Consider the following 15933-nt stretch of genomic DNA (forward strand, 5'->3'; position numbering starts at 1 on the left):
ACACAGTCTATGTGGGCAAGACTGTGGATAATTTTGCTTTGGCACAAAATGCACTCAATGACTACATCTTTCAAATTTCATGAATTATTTTCTCACTCAGACACAACAAAATTAAATAAGACAGTAATACCGAAATATATTCCAAATCTGAAAGATTAAATACTATCAAAACAATTAGACAAACCACAGCTGATTCCCATTGTAGCTGAACATCTACCCAGGTGTTCGTCTTTCAATTTCATTACCATCTATACAAAAGGGGACATTTTAGGAATAATGCTGTACTGTAATGTAAACATGGACCCAGCCAGATATAGAGAAGTGGCTGATAGAGAAAGAAGAGTGGCTGGGAGAGGGAGAGGGAAAGGAGTACGTATGTGTGGTGGAAGAAGACTTAGATGAAGATCAAGAGCTGTAGTCAAATCAAATCAAATGTATTTGTCACATACACATGGTTAGCAGATGTTAATGCGAGTGTAGCGAAATGCTTGTGCTTCTAGTTCCGACAATGCAGTAATAACCAACAAGTAATCTAACCTAACAGTTTCACAACAACTACCTTATACACACAAGTGTAAAGGGATGAAGAATATGTACATAAAGATATATGAATGAGTGATGGTACAGAACGGCATAGGCAAGATGCAGTAGATGGTATCGAGTACAGTATATACATGTGAGATGAGTAATGTAGGGTATGTAAACAAAGTGGCATAGTTTAAAGTGGCTAGTGATACATGTATTTCATAAAGATGCAGTAGATGACATAGAGTACAGTATATACATATACATATGAGATGAGTAATGTAGGGTATGTAAACATTATATTAAGTAGCATTGTTTAAAGTGGCTTGTAACGGCTTTCTTCCTGGGAAGGAGAGGACCAAAGTGTTCATCTGATTTAATAATAAATACAAACTGAACACTTCCAATACAAAATAACCAACGTGGCAAAACCGAAACAGTCCTATCTGGTGCAGAAACCACAAGAACTATGGTCAGAACGTGACATGGCTAGTGATAGTCTCAGATGAGATTAGGGCTACTATAATTGATCATGTAATAAATCATGGTCTATCAATGAGAGAGGCTGGTCTGAGAGTGCAGCCAAATCTGCAACAGTGGCATCTATTCTGAGAAATTTCTGGCAAAACAACAGTAAGATAGTAAACAGTAAAAAACAACAGTAAGAAATGTGATTGGGAAAAGAGCTACAGTGGATGTCCTGGGCCAGAGGGGTGTCAACATCACAATGTGTGCAGAAATATCCTCTGATGGATTGCTGTTGCACAAACCGATAATTGGGCCTCATTTCATTCCTGGGTGACCTCTATGGCAGGGTTGTGACAGGTGAGGAAAGGGTTGCAGTGAGGCGAAATCGGCCAACGTTTGTAAATGTATGGGACAATGTGGCATTTCACCAGTCCCGTGCAGTCACAGAGTGGTTTGCAGCCCATCCCAGGATGGTGTCGCTTTTCCTCCCACCTTACTCTCCAACTCTCTGTCCCTTTCAGGTTTGATGGTAAATTGAGATACAGAGAGTGTCACCGAGCTGGGCTGTATCGATAAAATGTAAAGATCAATGTCTCCCGTAACCAATTTTTTCATCCGTGTTTTTTACTTATATTACAAATGTGCACATTGTAATACTGTCATACCCTCACCGTCATTGGGGTCACAGTATGGCTACTGCCACGAGGTGACAAAGACCACTAAACAACAACAAGCCGTAGATCAATAAAAAAATAATAATAATCAAGTTGAATAAAAAAAAAATAACCCTAACCCTTTTATAATAGATGATGAATAAAATCATTTCAAAACCTGCACAATATTCTGAACATTGTATTTGTTTCAATGACCAATATAGCTGGAGTAACCTATGTGAATTGAGCATATTTTGCAGCCAACTCCCCTAATCGAAACAAATGGTCTGGTCCGGCCATACGCGCGCCCTCCGCTGCAGTAGCGTACGTCGTGAGTGAAATGCGCTGTCCAAGGGCAGCCTATTGCCACTGTCAGAGGAGGGGTGGACGTGTGTCGGCTGTAACAGTTTTCTCATCGCCCAGGTAAGTACCAATATACCGCTTAAGTTATCAACTCTAAATATCATGTGTATAGTGTGACATTTATTGACTCTGTTCTAGTACATAACTGTCTAGAATCATAAGTCTGGGTTTACAATGACACAATCTAACATGACTTCAAACGCTGTCAATATGCATCTGTTTCAGTGATACAGATTGTCACTCATATTGGGAGAGGATCCGCTATACTGACGCGCCGGGTGCCCAAATTGATGACCTGTGTCGCGTAGCGAGAGTCGAGTGGAGACGAACGGATTCGGTTTAGTCAGTCGTCCTACTGAGCCCTTCCCAGCTAGCTAGTTTGTGCTTGTGGCTGGGAACTTCACCCAGAATTTGAAACTTGTCAGCCGAAGTTGGGACTTGAGTGTAGAATCATTCCGTTTAAATCTGCAATAAATGTTATTTACCTGTCACCCTGGCCTGATATTGGATACACTATTCTAGCTACTCCCCTCCCCCTGACTGCGGCAACCGGGAGCCAAGGGCTCAGACTGCGGCAACCGGGAGCCAAGGACACTGAGCCCCATGTAGTGTTGCCTGCTTGAGGGCAAACTCTCCCCATTGAGCAGCAGACTGTATCATGGTGAAATCCACATGGTTGCGCTCAGTCTCAAGTAAGAGTTAGATGTTGATCCATGTTTCTCAAGCGTCAAATTTCGAAGTGGTTCCAAACTTCAAATTTCGAAGTGTTTAAGGTTAAGTTCAGGCATTAATTCCACATTCTTAAGGTTAGGAATTAACTCAACATGGTTAAGGTTTGGGATAAGCTTAAAACTAAAAATATATAAAAAAACTTTCTACAGCTGGATTCGAACTTGCATAGGTGGGAAGCAACTGCTGCCTGGTGGGAACAGAAACAACTCACATCGGAAAGCACCTTGATACAACACCATTGCACTGGTAATGGTGACAACCAGATGGTGACCAGTACTCCCTTCCCATCAAAATAAACATCACTTTCCTAAGTTTTAACTAGCACCATTGTTGCCAGCTAGCCAGCATGACCTAGGTCCGTGCACAGCCACTGGAAGTAGGGGTGCTGAGGGTGCTGCAGCACCTCCTGAAAAATCAGAATGAAAATATATATATAATCAAATTAAATATTTCACAAAAGTAGTGCACTGGGGCTTTACTTGGTATTAGCAGACCATATAGTAGTGCTGGCCAAAAAATATTTTCAGCATCTCTGCTTTGGCAAAAAAAGGTATTTGTATAATTAAGAACAGTATCTTGCAGGATTCAAGGATTGTAAGAGTTGTTGCCCTGTTCCTTCCTCTGCAATTGTCATTCTAATGGAATCCAGAAATAACAAAACCCTGTCCACAAACATTTACATCAAAAGGTGCAAAGCATCTACATCAAATTAAATATTTTTCATGATCAAATAACATATAAAACAACCACTTTTTTGTGCAGTATTATTTTACCATCCTTACAAACCACTTAATGTAAATGTATATTACTGTATTGGCTGGTCAGAATGGTCATCTAGGTTTGTACCTGTTGACTTTCCATCGCCATGAAGTAAAACAATGCACAATACAGTAATTGAGTACATTGAGATATCACATGGTTTGTGATGATGTGGCTCAGTTGTAGAGCATGGCGCTTGCAATGCTACAGTTGTGGGTTTGAGTCCCAAGGGGGACCAGTACAAATAAGTAAGAATATGTATGCACTCACTACTGTAAGTTGCTCTGTATAAGAGTGTCTAGGAAAATTAAAGAATAGACCATTTCAGTTTTCACGTAGAAATAAGTTGCATTTGCAAAGTATTTCAAGAAACTGGAAAACATATATCAGGCAAGTGCTTTTATGTTCCACAAGTATTATCAGATTAATTGTTTTGTACAGATAAATAAGAGACTCAAGATGCAAATGCTAGTAAACACTTAACTACATTTAGATTCACAAAAGTAGTGCACTGGGCATTTACTAGTCCTGTATTAGCGGTCGGCAAAAATATTACTGTCATGTATTGTCATGTTGTGTCTTGTTTCTGTCCTTTCCCTTCACCCTGTCTCCCTCTGCTGGTCGTTATTAGGTTACCTTTTCTCCCCCTCTTTCCCCCAGCTGTTCCTTGTCTCCTCCTAACTACCTCGTCACCCCTTTTCCCACCTGTTCCCTTTTTCCCTCTGATTAGTCCTCTATATCTCTCTCTGTTCCTGCTCCTGTCTTTGTCGGATTCTTGTTTGTGTTATTCATGCCTGAACCAGACTATCGTCATGTTTGCTGCAACCTTGTCCTGTCCTGTCGGAATCTGCCGGTCCATCTGAGCCTACGTTTGTTTTGTTATTAAAGAAGCTCTGTTTACGTTAATTCGCTTTTGGGTCCTCATTCACGCACCTTAACAGAAGAATCCGACCAAGAATGGACCCAGCGACTTCGGATCCTCTCCACTCAGCCGTCGAGATCCAGGGAGCGGTGCTAGGCAGACACGAGCAGGAATTGTCTGCTGCTCGACATGCCGTTGAGACCCTGTTCACCCAAGTCTCCAACCTCACAGAACAGGTTCACCATCTCCGCCTCGATCCACCGGCCACTTCCAGGGCTTTCGAATCTCCGGAGCCCAGAATCAATAACCCGCCGTGTTACTCTGGGGAGCCCACTGAATGCCGCTCGTTCCTCACCCAGTGTGATATTGTGTTTTCTCTCCAGCCCAACACTTACTCCAGGAGCACTGCTCGTGTCGCCTACGTCATATCTCTCCTTACTGGACGGGCTCGTGAGTGGGGCACGGCAATCTGGGAGGCAAGGGCTGAGTGTACTAACCAGTATCAGGACTTTAAGGAGGAGATGATACGGGTTTTTGATCGATCTGTTTTTGGGGAGGAGGCTTCCAGGGTCCTGTCTTCTCTATGTCAAGGTAATCGATCCATAACAGACTACTCTATTGAGTTTCGCACTCTTGCTGCCTCCAGTGGCTGGAACGAGCCGGCTTTGCTCGCTCGTTTTCTGGAGGGTCTCCGCGCAGAGGTAAAGGATGAGATTCTCTCCCGGGAGGTTCCGTCCAGCGTGGATTCCTTGATTGAACTCGCTATTCGCATTGAGCGACGGGTTGATCTTCGTCACCGAGCTCGTGGAAAGGAGCTCGCGTTCTCCAATGCCCCCCTCTCCGCATCACTACCATCTTCCTCTGCCGGCTCGGGTGCTGAGCCTATGCAGCTGGGAGGTATCCGCATCTCGACTAAGGAGAGGGAACGGAGAATCACCAACCGCCTCTGTCTCTATTGCGGTTCTGCTGGTCATTTTGTCACTTCATGTCCAGTAAAAGCCAGAGCTCATCAGTAAGCGGAGGGCTACTGGTGAGCGCTACTACTCCTGTCTCTCCTTCAAGATCCTGCACTACCTTGTCGGTCCATCTACGCTGGACCGGTTCGTCAGCTTCCTGCAGTGCCTTAATAGACTCTGGGGCGGAGGGCTGTTTTATGGACGAGACCTGGGCTCGGGAACATGACATTCCTCTCAGACAGTTAAGGGAGTCCACGGCCTTGTTCGCCCTGGATGGTAGTCCTCTCCCCAGGATTCAGCGTGAGACGCTACCTTTAACCCTCACTGTTTCTGGTAATCATAGCGAAACCATTTCTTTTTTAATTTTTCGTTCACCTTTTACACCTGTTGTTTTGGGCCATCCCTGGCTAGTTTGTCATAATCCTTCCATTAATTGGTCTAGTAATTCTATCCTCTCCTGGAACGTCTCTTGTCATGTGAAATGTTTAATGTCTGCTATCCCTCCTGTTTCCTCTGTCTCTTCTTCACAGGAGGAGCCTGGTGATTTGACAGGGGTGCCGGAGGAATATCACGATCTGCGCACGGTGTTCAGTCGGTCCAGGGCCACCTCTCTTCCTCCACACCGGTCGTATGATTGTAGTATTGATCTCCTTCCGGGAACCACTCCCCCCCGGGGTAGACTATACTCTCTGTCGGCTCCCGAACGTAAGGCTCTCGAAGATTATTTGTCTGTAGCTCTTGCCGCCGGTACCATAGTCCCCTCCTCCTCTCCCGCCGGAGCGGGGTTTTTTTTTGTTAAGAAGAAGGACGGGTCCCTGCGCCCCTGCATAGATTATCGAGGGCTGAATGACATAACAGTGAAGAATCGTTATCCGCTTCCTCTTATGTCTTCAGCCTTCGAGATCCTGCAGGGAGCCAGGTTTTTCACTAAGTTGGACCTTCGTAACGCTTACCATCTCGTGCGCATCAGGGAGGGGGACGAGTGGAAGACGGCGTTTAACACTCCGTTAGGGCACTTTGAATACCGGGTTCTTCCTTTCGGCCTCGCTAACGCTCCAGCTGTCTTTCAGGCATTAGTCAATGATGTCCTGAGAGACATGCTGAACATCTTTGTTTTCGTTTACCTTGACGATATCCTGATTTTTTCACCGTCACTCCAGATTCATGTTCAGCACGTTCGACGTGTCCTCCAGCGCCTTTTAGAGTATTGTCTTTTTGTGAAGGCTGAGAAGTGCTCTTTTCATGCCTCCTCCGTCACATTTCTCGGTTCTGTTATTTCCGCTGAAGGCATTAAGATGGATCCCGCTAAGGTCCAAGCTGTCATTGATTGGCCCGTCCCTAGGTCACGCGTCGAGCTGCAGCGCTTTCTCGGCTTCGCGAACTTCTATCGTCGTTTCATCCGTAATTTCGGTCAGGTGGCAGCCCCTCTCACAGCCCTTACTTCTGTCAAGACGTGCTTTAAGTGGTCCGTTTCCGCCCAGGGAGCTTTTGATCTCCTCAAGAATCGTTTTACATCCGCACCTATCCTTGTTACACCTGACGTCACTAGACAGTTCGTTGTCGAGGTTGACGCGTCAGAGGTGGGCGTGGGAGCCATTCTTTCTCAGCGCTCCCTTTCTGACGACAAGGTCCACCCTTGCGCGTATTTTTCTCATCGCCTGTCGCCGTCGGAACGTAACTATGATGTGGGAAACCGCGAACTGCTCGCCATCCGCTTAGCCCTAGGCGAATGGCGACAGTGGTTGGAGGGGGCGACCGTTCCTTTTGTCGTTTGGACTGACCATAGGAACCTTGAGTACATCCGTTCTGCCAAACGACTTAATGCGCGTCAGGCGCGCTGGGCGCTGTTTTTCGCTCGTTTCGAGTTCGTAATTTCTTATCGTCCGGGCTCTAAGAACACCAAGCCTGATGCTTTATCTCGTCTCTTCAGTTCTTCAGTAGCCTCCACTGACCCCGAGGGGATTCTCCCTGAGGGGCGTGTTGTCGGGTTGACTGTCTGGGGAATTGAGAGGCAGGTAAAACAAGCACTCACTCAAACTCCGTCGCCGCGCGCTTGTCCCAGGAACCTTCTTTTCGTTCCCGTTCCTACTCGTCTGGCCGTTCTTCAGTGGGCTCACTCTGCCAAGTTAGCCGGCCACCCTGGCGTTCGGGGTACGCTTGCTTCCATTCGCCAGCGTTTTTGGTGGCCCACCCGGGAGCATGACACGCGTCGCTTCGTGGCTGCTTGTTCGGTCTGCGCGCAGACTAAGTCCGGTAACTCCCCTCCTGCCGGCCGTCTCAGGCCGCTTCCCATTCCCTCTCGACCGTGGTCTCACATCGCCTTAGATTTTGTCACCGGACTGCCTTCGTCAGCGGGGAAGACTGTTATTCTTACGGTTGTCGACAGGTTCTCTAAGACGGCACAAATCATCATCGAGAATGTTTTCAGAATTCATGGCCTTCCGTCAGACGTCGTTTCGGACAGAGGTCCGCAATTCACGTCTCAATTTTGGAGGGAGTTTTGCCGTTTGATTGGGGCTTCCGTCAGTCTCTCTTCCGGCTTTCACCCCCAGTCTAACGGTCAAGCAGAACGGGCCAATCAGACTATTGGTCGCATCTTACGCAGTCTTTCTTTTCGCAACCCTGCGTCTTGGTCAGAACAGCTCCCCTGGGCAGAATACGCCCACAACTCGCTTCCTTCGTCTGCGACCGGGCTATCTCCTTTTCAGAGTAGCCTCGGGTACCAGCCTCCGCTGTTCTCATCTCAGTTCGCCGAGTCCAGCGTCCCCTCCGCTCAGGCTTTTGTCCAACGTTGCGAGCGCACCTGGAAGAGGGTCAGGTCTGCACTTTGCCGTTATAGGGCGCAGACTGTGAGGGCTGCTAATAAGCGTAGAACTAAGAGTCCTAGATATTGTCGCGGTCAGAGAGTTTGGCTCTCCACTCAGAACCTTCCCCTTAAGACCGCTTCTCGCAAGTTGACCCCGCGGTTCATTGGTCCGTTCCGTATTTCTCAGATCATTAATCCTGTCGCAGTTCGACTTCTTCTTCCGCGATATCTTCGTCGCGTCCACCCGGTCTTCCATGTCTCCTGTGTCAAGCCCGTTCTTCGCGCCCCCGCTCGTCTTCCCCCCCCCCCCCATCCTTGTCGAGGGCGCACCCATCTACAGGGTCCGTAGGATTTTGGACATGCGTCCTCGGGGCCGTGGTCATCAGTACCTAGTAGATTGGGAGGGGTACGGTCCTGAGGAGAGGAGTTGGGTTCCCTCTCGGGACGTGCTGGACCGTGCGCTGATCGATGATTTCCTCCGTTGCCGCCAGGTTTCCTCCTCGAGTGCGCCAGGAGGCGCTCGGTGAGTGGGGGGGTACTGTCATGTATTGTCATGTTGTGTCTTGTTTCTGTCCTTTCCCTTCACCCTGTCTCCCTCTGCTGGTCGTTATTAGGTTACCTTTTCTCCCCCTCTTTCCCCCAGCTGTTCCTTGTCTCCTCCTAACTACCTCGTCACCCCTTTTCCCACCTGTTCCCTTTTTCCCTCTGATTAGTCCTCTATATCTCTCTCTGTTCCTGCTCCTGTCTTTGTCGGATTCTTGTTTGTGTTATTCATGCCTGAACCAGACTATCGTCATGTTTGCTGCAACCTTGTCCTGTCCTGTCGGAATCTGCCGGTCCATCTGAGCCTACGTTTGTTTTGTTATTAAAGAAGCTCTGTTTACGTTAATTCGCTTTTGGGTCCTCATTCACGCACCTTAACAATTACAGCACCCCCAACCCCAAATGACTTCCCGTGGCTATTGGTCCATTAGGTAGTTAGCTGGGAAGGGCTCATCAGGAAGTCTGACTGATCCAAATCCATTCGTCTCCACACTCGACTCAGCTGCGAGACATACTGTATGTTATTAATTTGTGCACTAGGCGTGTCTGGATAGCCTCTCTCCTCCCTATGGAAAATGGCCGCAGAAGAAATGGCATCAGTTTTACGGGCGCCCAACCAATTGTGCTATTATGTGGGGGTTTTTCGCATTATTTGTAACTTATTTTGTACATAATGATTCTGCAACCGTATTTTACGGCAAAAAAGAGCTTCTGGATATCAGGACAGCGATCACTGACCTCGGATTAGGCTAAATGTTTTCTTCAACAAGCAAGACGCACAGGACATTCTCCAAACACCCTACAAGGCCAACATCCCCGTTATTTGCAAGAGGAAGAAACGCGGGTACAAGGGACACGAATATCCTACCAACGGGACATCAAAAGCTGTAATATCCTATGTTTCATGGAATCGTGGCTGAATGACTACATGGATATTCAGCTAGCGGGATATACGCTGCACCGGCAAGATAGAACAGCACACTCCGGTAAGACGAGGGGGGATGATCTGTGCTTATTTGTAAACAACAGCTGGTGCACGAAATCTCTAGAGGAAGTCTCTAGATTTTGCTCGCCTGAAGTAGAGTATATTATGATAAATTCCAGGCCACACAATTTTCCTAGAGAGTTTTCAGCTACTTTTTGTGGCTGTTTATTTACAACCACAGACAGATGCTGGCACTAAGACCGCACTCAGTCAGCTGTATAAGGAAATAAGCTAACAGGAAACCACTCACCCCGTGGCGGCACTCCTAGTGGCCGGAGACTTCAATGCAGGGAAACTTAAATCAGTTCCACCAATTTTCTATCAACATGTTAAATGTGCAATCAGAGGGAAATTCTAGATCACCTGTACTCCACACACAGAGATGCGTACAGAGCTCTCCCTCGCCCTCCATTTGGTAAATCCGACCACAACTCTATCCTCCTGATTACAAGCAAATATTAAAGCAGGAAACACCAGTGACTGGTCTATAAAAAAGTGGTCAGTTGAAGCAGATGCTAAACTACAGGACTGTTTTGCTATCACAGACTGGAACATGTTCCGGGATTCGTCCAATGGCATTGAGGAGTACACCACATCAGTCACTGGCTTTATCAATAAGTGCATCGAGGACGTTGTCCCCACAGTGACTGTACGTACATACCCCAACCAGAAGCCATGGATTACAGGAAACATTCGCACTGAGCTAAAGGGCAGAGCTGCAGCTTTCAAGGTGCGGGACTCTAACCCGGAAGCTTTCAAGAAATCCTGCTATGCCCTCTGACGAACCATCAAACAGGCAAAGCGTCAATACAGGGCTAAGATTGAATCATACTACACCGGCTCCGACACTCGTCTTATGTGGCAGGGCTTGCAACTATTACAGACTACAAAGGGAAGCACAGCCGTGAGCTGCCCAGTGACACAAGCCTACCAGATGAGGTAAATCACTTCTATGCTCGCTTCGATGCAAGCATCACTGAGACATGCATGAGAGCATCAGCTGTTCCGGACGACTGTGTGATCACGCTCTCTGTAGCCGATGTGAGTAAGACCTTTAAACAGGTCAACATACACAAGGATGCATTGCCAGACTGATTACCAGGACATGTGCTCCGGGCATGTGCTGACCAACTGGCAGGTGTCTTCACTGACATTTTCAACATGTCCCTGGTTGAGTCTGTAAAACCAACATGTTTCAAGCAGACCACCATAGTCCCTGTGCCCAGGAACATGAAGGCAACATGCCTAAATGACTACAGACACATAGCACTCATGTCTATAGCCACGAAGTGCTTTGAAAGGCTGGTAATGTCTCACATCAACACCATTATCCCAGAAACCCTAGACCCACTCCAATTTGCATACCGCTCGAACAGAACCACAGATGATGCAATCTCTATTGCTCTCCACACTGCCATTTCCCACCTGGACAAAAGGTACACTTATGTGAGAATGCTATTCATTGACTACAGCTCAGTGTTCAACACCATAGTACCCTCAAAGATCATCACTAAGCTAAGGATCTTGGGACTAAACACCTCCCTCTGCAACTGGATCCTGGACTTCCTGACGGGCCGCCCCCAGGTGGTGAGGGTAGGTAGCAACACATCTGCCACGCTGATCCTCAACACTGGAGACCCCCAGGGGTGCGTGCTCAGTCCCTTCCTGTACTCCCTGTTCACCCATGACTGCATGGCCAGGCACGACTCCAACACCATCAATACGTTTGCAGATGACACAACAGTGGTAGGCCTGATCACCGACAGCCTATAGGGAGGAGGTCAGAGACCTGGCAGGATGGTGCCAGAATAACAACCTATCCCTCAACGTAACCAAGACTAAGGAGATGATTGTGGACTACAGGAAAAGGAGGACCGAGTATGCCCCCTTTCTCATCGAAGGGGCTGTAGTGGAGCAGGTTGAGAGCTTCAAGTTCCTTGGTGTCCACATCACCAACAAACTAGAATGATCCAAACACACCAAGACAGCCGTGAAGAGGGCACGACAAAGCCTATTCCCCCTTGGGAAACTAAAAAGATTTGGCATGGGTCCTGAGATCCTTTAAAGGTTCTACAGCTGCAACATTGAGAGCATGACTGGTTGCATCACTGCCTGGTATGGCAATTGCTCGGCCTCCGACCGCAAGGCATCACAGAGGGTAGTGCGAACGGCCCAGTACGTCACTGGGGCTAAACTGCCTGCCATCCAGGACCTCTACACCAGGCGGTGTCAGAGGATGGCCCTAAAAATTGTCAAAGACCCCAGCCACCCCAGTCATAGACTGTTCTCTCTACTACCGCGTGGAAAGCAGTACCGGAGTGCCAAGTCTAGGACAAAAAGGCATCTCAACAGTTTTTACCCCCAAGCCATAAGACTCCTGAACGGGTAACCAAATGGTTACCCAGACTATTTGCATTGTGTGCCCTCCCCAACCCCTCTTTTACGTTGCTGCTACTCTCTGTTTATTATATATGTAGTCACTTTAACTATACATTCATGTACATATGTACATCCTACCTCAATTGATCCAACCAACCAGTGCTTCCGCACATTAGCTAACTGGGCGATCTGCATTGTGTCCCGCCACCCGCCACACGCCAACCCTTCTTTATGCTACTGCTACTCTCTGTTCATCATATATGCATAGTCACTTTAACCATATCTACATGTACATACTACCTCAATCAGCCTGACTAACCGGTGCCTGTTATAAAGCCTGTCTACTGTATATAGCCTCTACTGTTTTTCACTGTCTTTTTACTGTTGTTTTTATTTCTTTATTTACCTATTGTTCACCTAATACCTTTTTTGCACTATTGGTAAGAGCCTGTAAGTAAGCATTTCACTGTAAGGTCTACTACACCTGTTGTATTCAGCGAACGTGAAAAATAAACTTTGATTTGACGTTATGCGCCATAATCATGAAGGAACCCTAGATTATTATCTCCACCTTCTACAGTAATTTTGAGATAATTTGACTGGCCATAGTGTAACTTCTACACTGTGATCTGCTTTATGTGTTAGTAGCACATATTAACAAAACACTGCATGCATGTTTTAATGATCTGATAATATGCTGTTTTGTAGATTCAAGATTCAATTTTATTGTAGGTTACATTAGAGAGCTCTATCATCAAAGTTGTACTTTTATTACCTTCTGTTATTTAGCCTACTTTTACTTCACTTCGGTTTTATGTCTTGTCTTTATGCATATCATCAGACATCATCAGTATATCTGGGGATATGTGAATGTGCATGCCATCCCACTGGGCACGAATGTCTATTCCACGTTAGTTCAACGTCATTTAATTGAAATGACGTGGAAACAATGTTGATTCAAACAGTGTGTGCACACTGGGATGGATGTCCCAGATAGCTGCAACCCATGACAACTACCAATTGCTGTCCACTGTAGACTGTATTTTTGTTAAATGACTAATGTAATTTTATAATTTCATTTTGGTTAGACACAACCTTCAAAAATGTGGGTGACATTTCTAGCCTGTTGCTCAGAGCGAGAGAGAAAGAGAGGGGAGAGAGTGAGATAAGAGAGAGAGTGAGCGAGATAGGAGAGTGAGCGAGATAGGAGAGTGAGCGAGATAGGAGAGAGAGCGAGATAGGAGAGAGACAGCCAGCTTGCCCCTCTGATGTGGAATTATTTTGAGGATTAGCAGCTCAATTTCTCTCATACAAAAAAAATGTTTTAGGGACACAAAAAGACTATAAAATCACCAGGAATTTTGCTAAAATTGTTATGGAAACATCTTTCCAGGTATACCCACATTATAAAAAAAGAGACGTGATCATGTCTCAATTGAAACAAGGTATGAAAGTATTGTTATTTTCAAATACAACCTCTTTTGGGTTTACTTGTGGTCAATCCCCCCCCCCCCCCCCCGACCATTCGCTTAGACAAAAATCGACCTGCGACTGAATCTAATTGCCTAGTACCCCTGCTGTAAAAGCTGGAATGCTGACCACTACCACTACAGGTTGAAGTCATCCTCGTGGTCCACAGCATCAGGTCCATATCACAGTGTTATGCTGTGATCTCTAACCCCCCATTGAGCCACGGCATGTAGTCACCACTAGCCGGCCTCCGCCCAGTAACCTGCCCTTAACTTTCACTGTCACTAGCCAGCTACCACACGGTTACTCAACCCTGCATCTTAGAGCCTGCTGCCTATGTAAATATACATGGAACACTGGTGACTTTAATAATGGAATACTGGTCACTTGAATAATGTTTACATACTGTTTAACCCACATCATATGTATATACTGTATTCTAGTCAAGGCCTATCCTATTAACTATTACTGTACATATACTAGTCTATCCTACATATTCTTCATATATATATATATATATATATATATATATATATATGCATATACATATATGCATATACATACATACATACAGTGGGGAGAACAAGTATTTGATACACTGCCGATTTTGCAGGTTTTCCCTACTTACAAAGCATGTAGAGGTCTGTAATTTTTATCATAGGTACACTTCAACTGTGAGTGATGGAATCTAAAACAACAAAGTTTTTTCTAAAGATCAATTAGCCTTTTTAAAATTATAAACCTGGATTAGCTAACACAACGTGCCATTGGAACACAGGAGTGATGGTTGCTGATAATGGGCTTCTGTACGCCTATGTAGATATTCCATTTTAAAAAATCAGCCGTCTCCACCTACAAAAGTCATTTACAACATTAACAATGTCTACACTGTATTTCTGATCAACTTCATGTTATTTTAATGGACAAAAAAATTGCTTTTCTTTCAAAAACAAGGACATTCCTAAGTGACCCCAAACCTTTGAATGGTAGTGTACTCTCTCTCTCAACGGCAAGGCTGACAGAACTCTCTGGTCTAATTCCTCTCTCGTTGATGTGTCAGTGATAGAGACAGAGCACAAAGACCAGAGATAGGGCTGTTTGTGGCTCTGAGCAGAACAAAGAGCAGTCTGTTCCACGTCCTCTGGAACTGTATGGGCCTGTTTCAGTATACTATGAGATTTTTGGGGAGTGAGCCTATTAGTTCAACAATGACCAACAATATGTGGCTGAGCTGTCTCCATCTGTATGATTCAGCTGGCCTTGCAGAGACAATGGTATCAACAACCGCAACAGGAAAACTGGCCAACAAATGTCCTGACATAGAGATGAGGTCCAGGTCATGTGTGTGTGCATGTGTGCATGTGTGCGTGTACCAGGGGCTTCCAGAAGGGCCATTGTTCTTGTGGTCATTGCTGGTTTACCTTTGACTGGGATGCAGCCACAGTAATTCTGAGAAATGTGCTGACTCATCATGGCTACCCTGCTCACAAAGGCTCTGACACCTGTTGTCTGTTTAATCACCACTGCGTGCCTGTGTCTGTGTGAGTGTTTGCCTAAGTCCTGATAGGCCTGCAGCATATGAGTGATCTGTGCTGTAGAGGATGGTCATGTGTCGACTATAGCCTCAGTAGTGTCCCAAGACCCTCTCTATGATTCCAGCAGCACCTGCTCTGAGGGTCAGGGTCAGAACAGGATAGAACAGAACAGCACTGTCATGTCACTCAACAGCCCATCTGGCAACTGACGGTACATTTCATTTGATTTTGTTATAGCTTCGTGACCTCACCAAGGTGGAAAGCCAAGCCTTGCCTAATGAAATTATGCATTAGGACTGCATACCACACACACACACACACACACACACACACACACACACACACACACACACACACACACACACACACACACACACACACACACACACACACACAAAATGGGGCTTTGTCCTCTAAGGGCTCTTGAAAGAGGATTAAGCATGCATATAAAACAGTAGACAATAAAGAAAACACCCAGTCAGCTGGGCTGAGATCAGCTGGGCTGAGATGGGCTGAGATCGGCCTGGGGATGAGAGAGGACTTAGCGAGAGAGAGGGGGCTAGCAGCCAGAGGCAGGTTCAGCACCAGATTCAAACAGGACAATTCCACCGCTAACGCACAAAAATACACACCATAGAAATTGTAACAGTATAATTTTAGACCGTCCCCTCGCCCATACCGTTTCACATCCGTTACACAATCATTTAGGATGCTTGTTAGGTGCTATTTGATTGATGTACGTGTGTCTGTATTGTGAATTGGTGTGCACAGTGTTTCCCCTAGATGTCATGTATTGTCATGTTGTGTCTTGTTTCTGTCCTTTCCTTTCACCCTGTCTCCCTCTGCTGGTCGTACTTGGTTACCGTTTCTGTCCCTCTTTCCCCCAGCTGTTCCTTG

The 15933-nt window shown here is 46.1% G+C and overlaps 1 protein-coding gene across 2 annotated transcripts in view; it reads left to right on the top strand.

The window, feature by feature from the left end:
* The first annotated feature begins 1979 nt into the window (after positions 1-1979).
* LOC110531972 (transmembrane and coiled-coil domains protein 1) overlaps positions 1980-15933 on the top strand; it is a 77999-nt gene continuing 64045 nt past the window's right edge. Inside the window, exon 1 of one of the 2 annotated variants that reach the window (XM_036987873.1) lies at positions 1980-2069. The gene's annotated coding sequence lies outside the window, so the exon portion shown is untranslated. The remainder of the gene's footprint in view (positions 2070-15933) is intronic. The other variant, XM_036987871.1, reaches the window with a different exon arrangement.

Source organism: Oncorhynchus mykiss, chromosome 9, assembly GCF_013265735.2.
Source record: "Oncorhynchus mykiss isolate Arlee chromosome 9, USDA_OmykA_1.1, whole genome shotgun sequence".
NCBI classification, from domain to species: domain Eukaryota; kingdom Metazoa; phylum Chordata; class Actinopteri; order Salmoniformes; family Salmonidae; genus Oncorhynchus; species Oncorhynchus mykiss.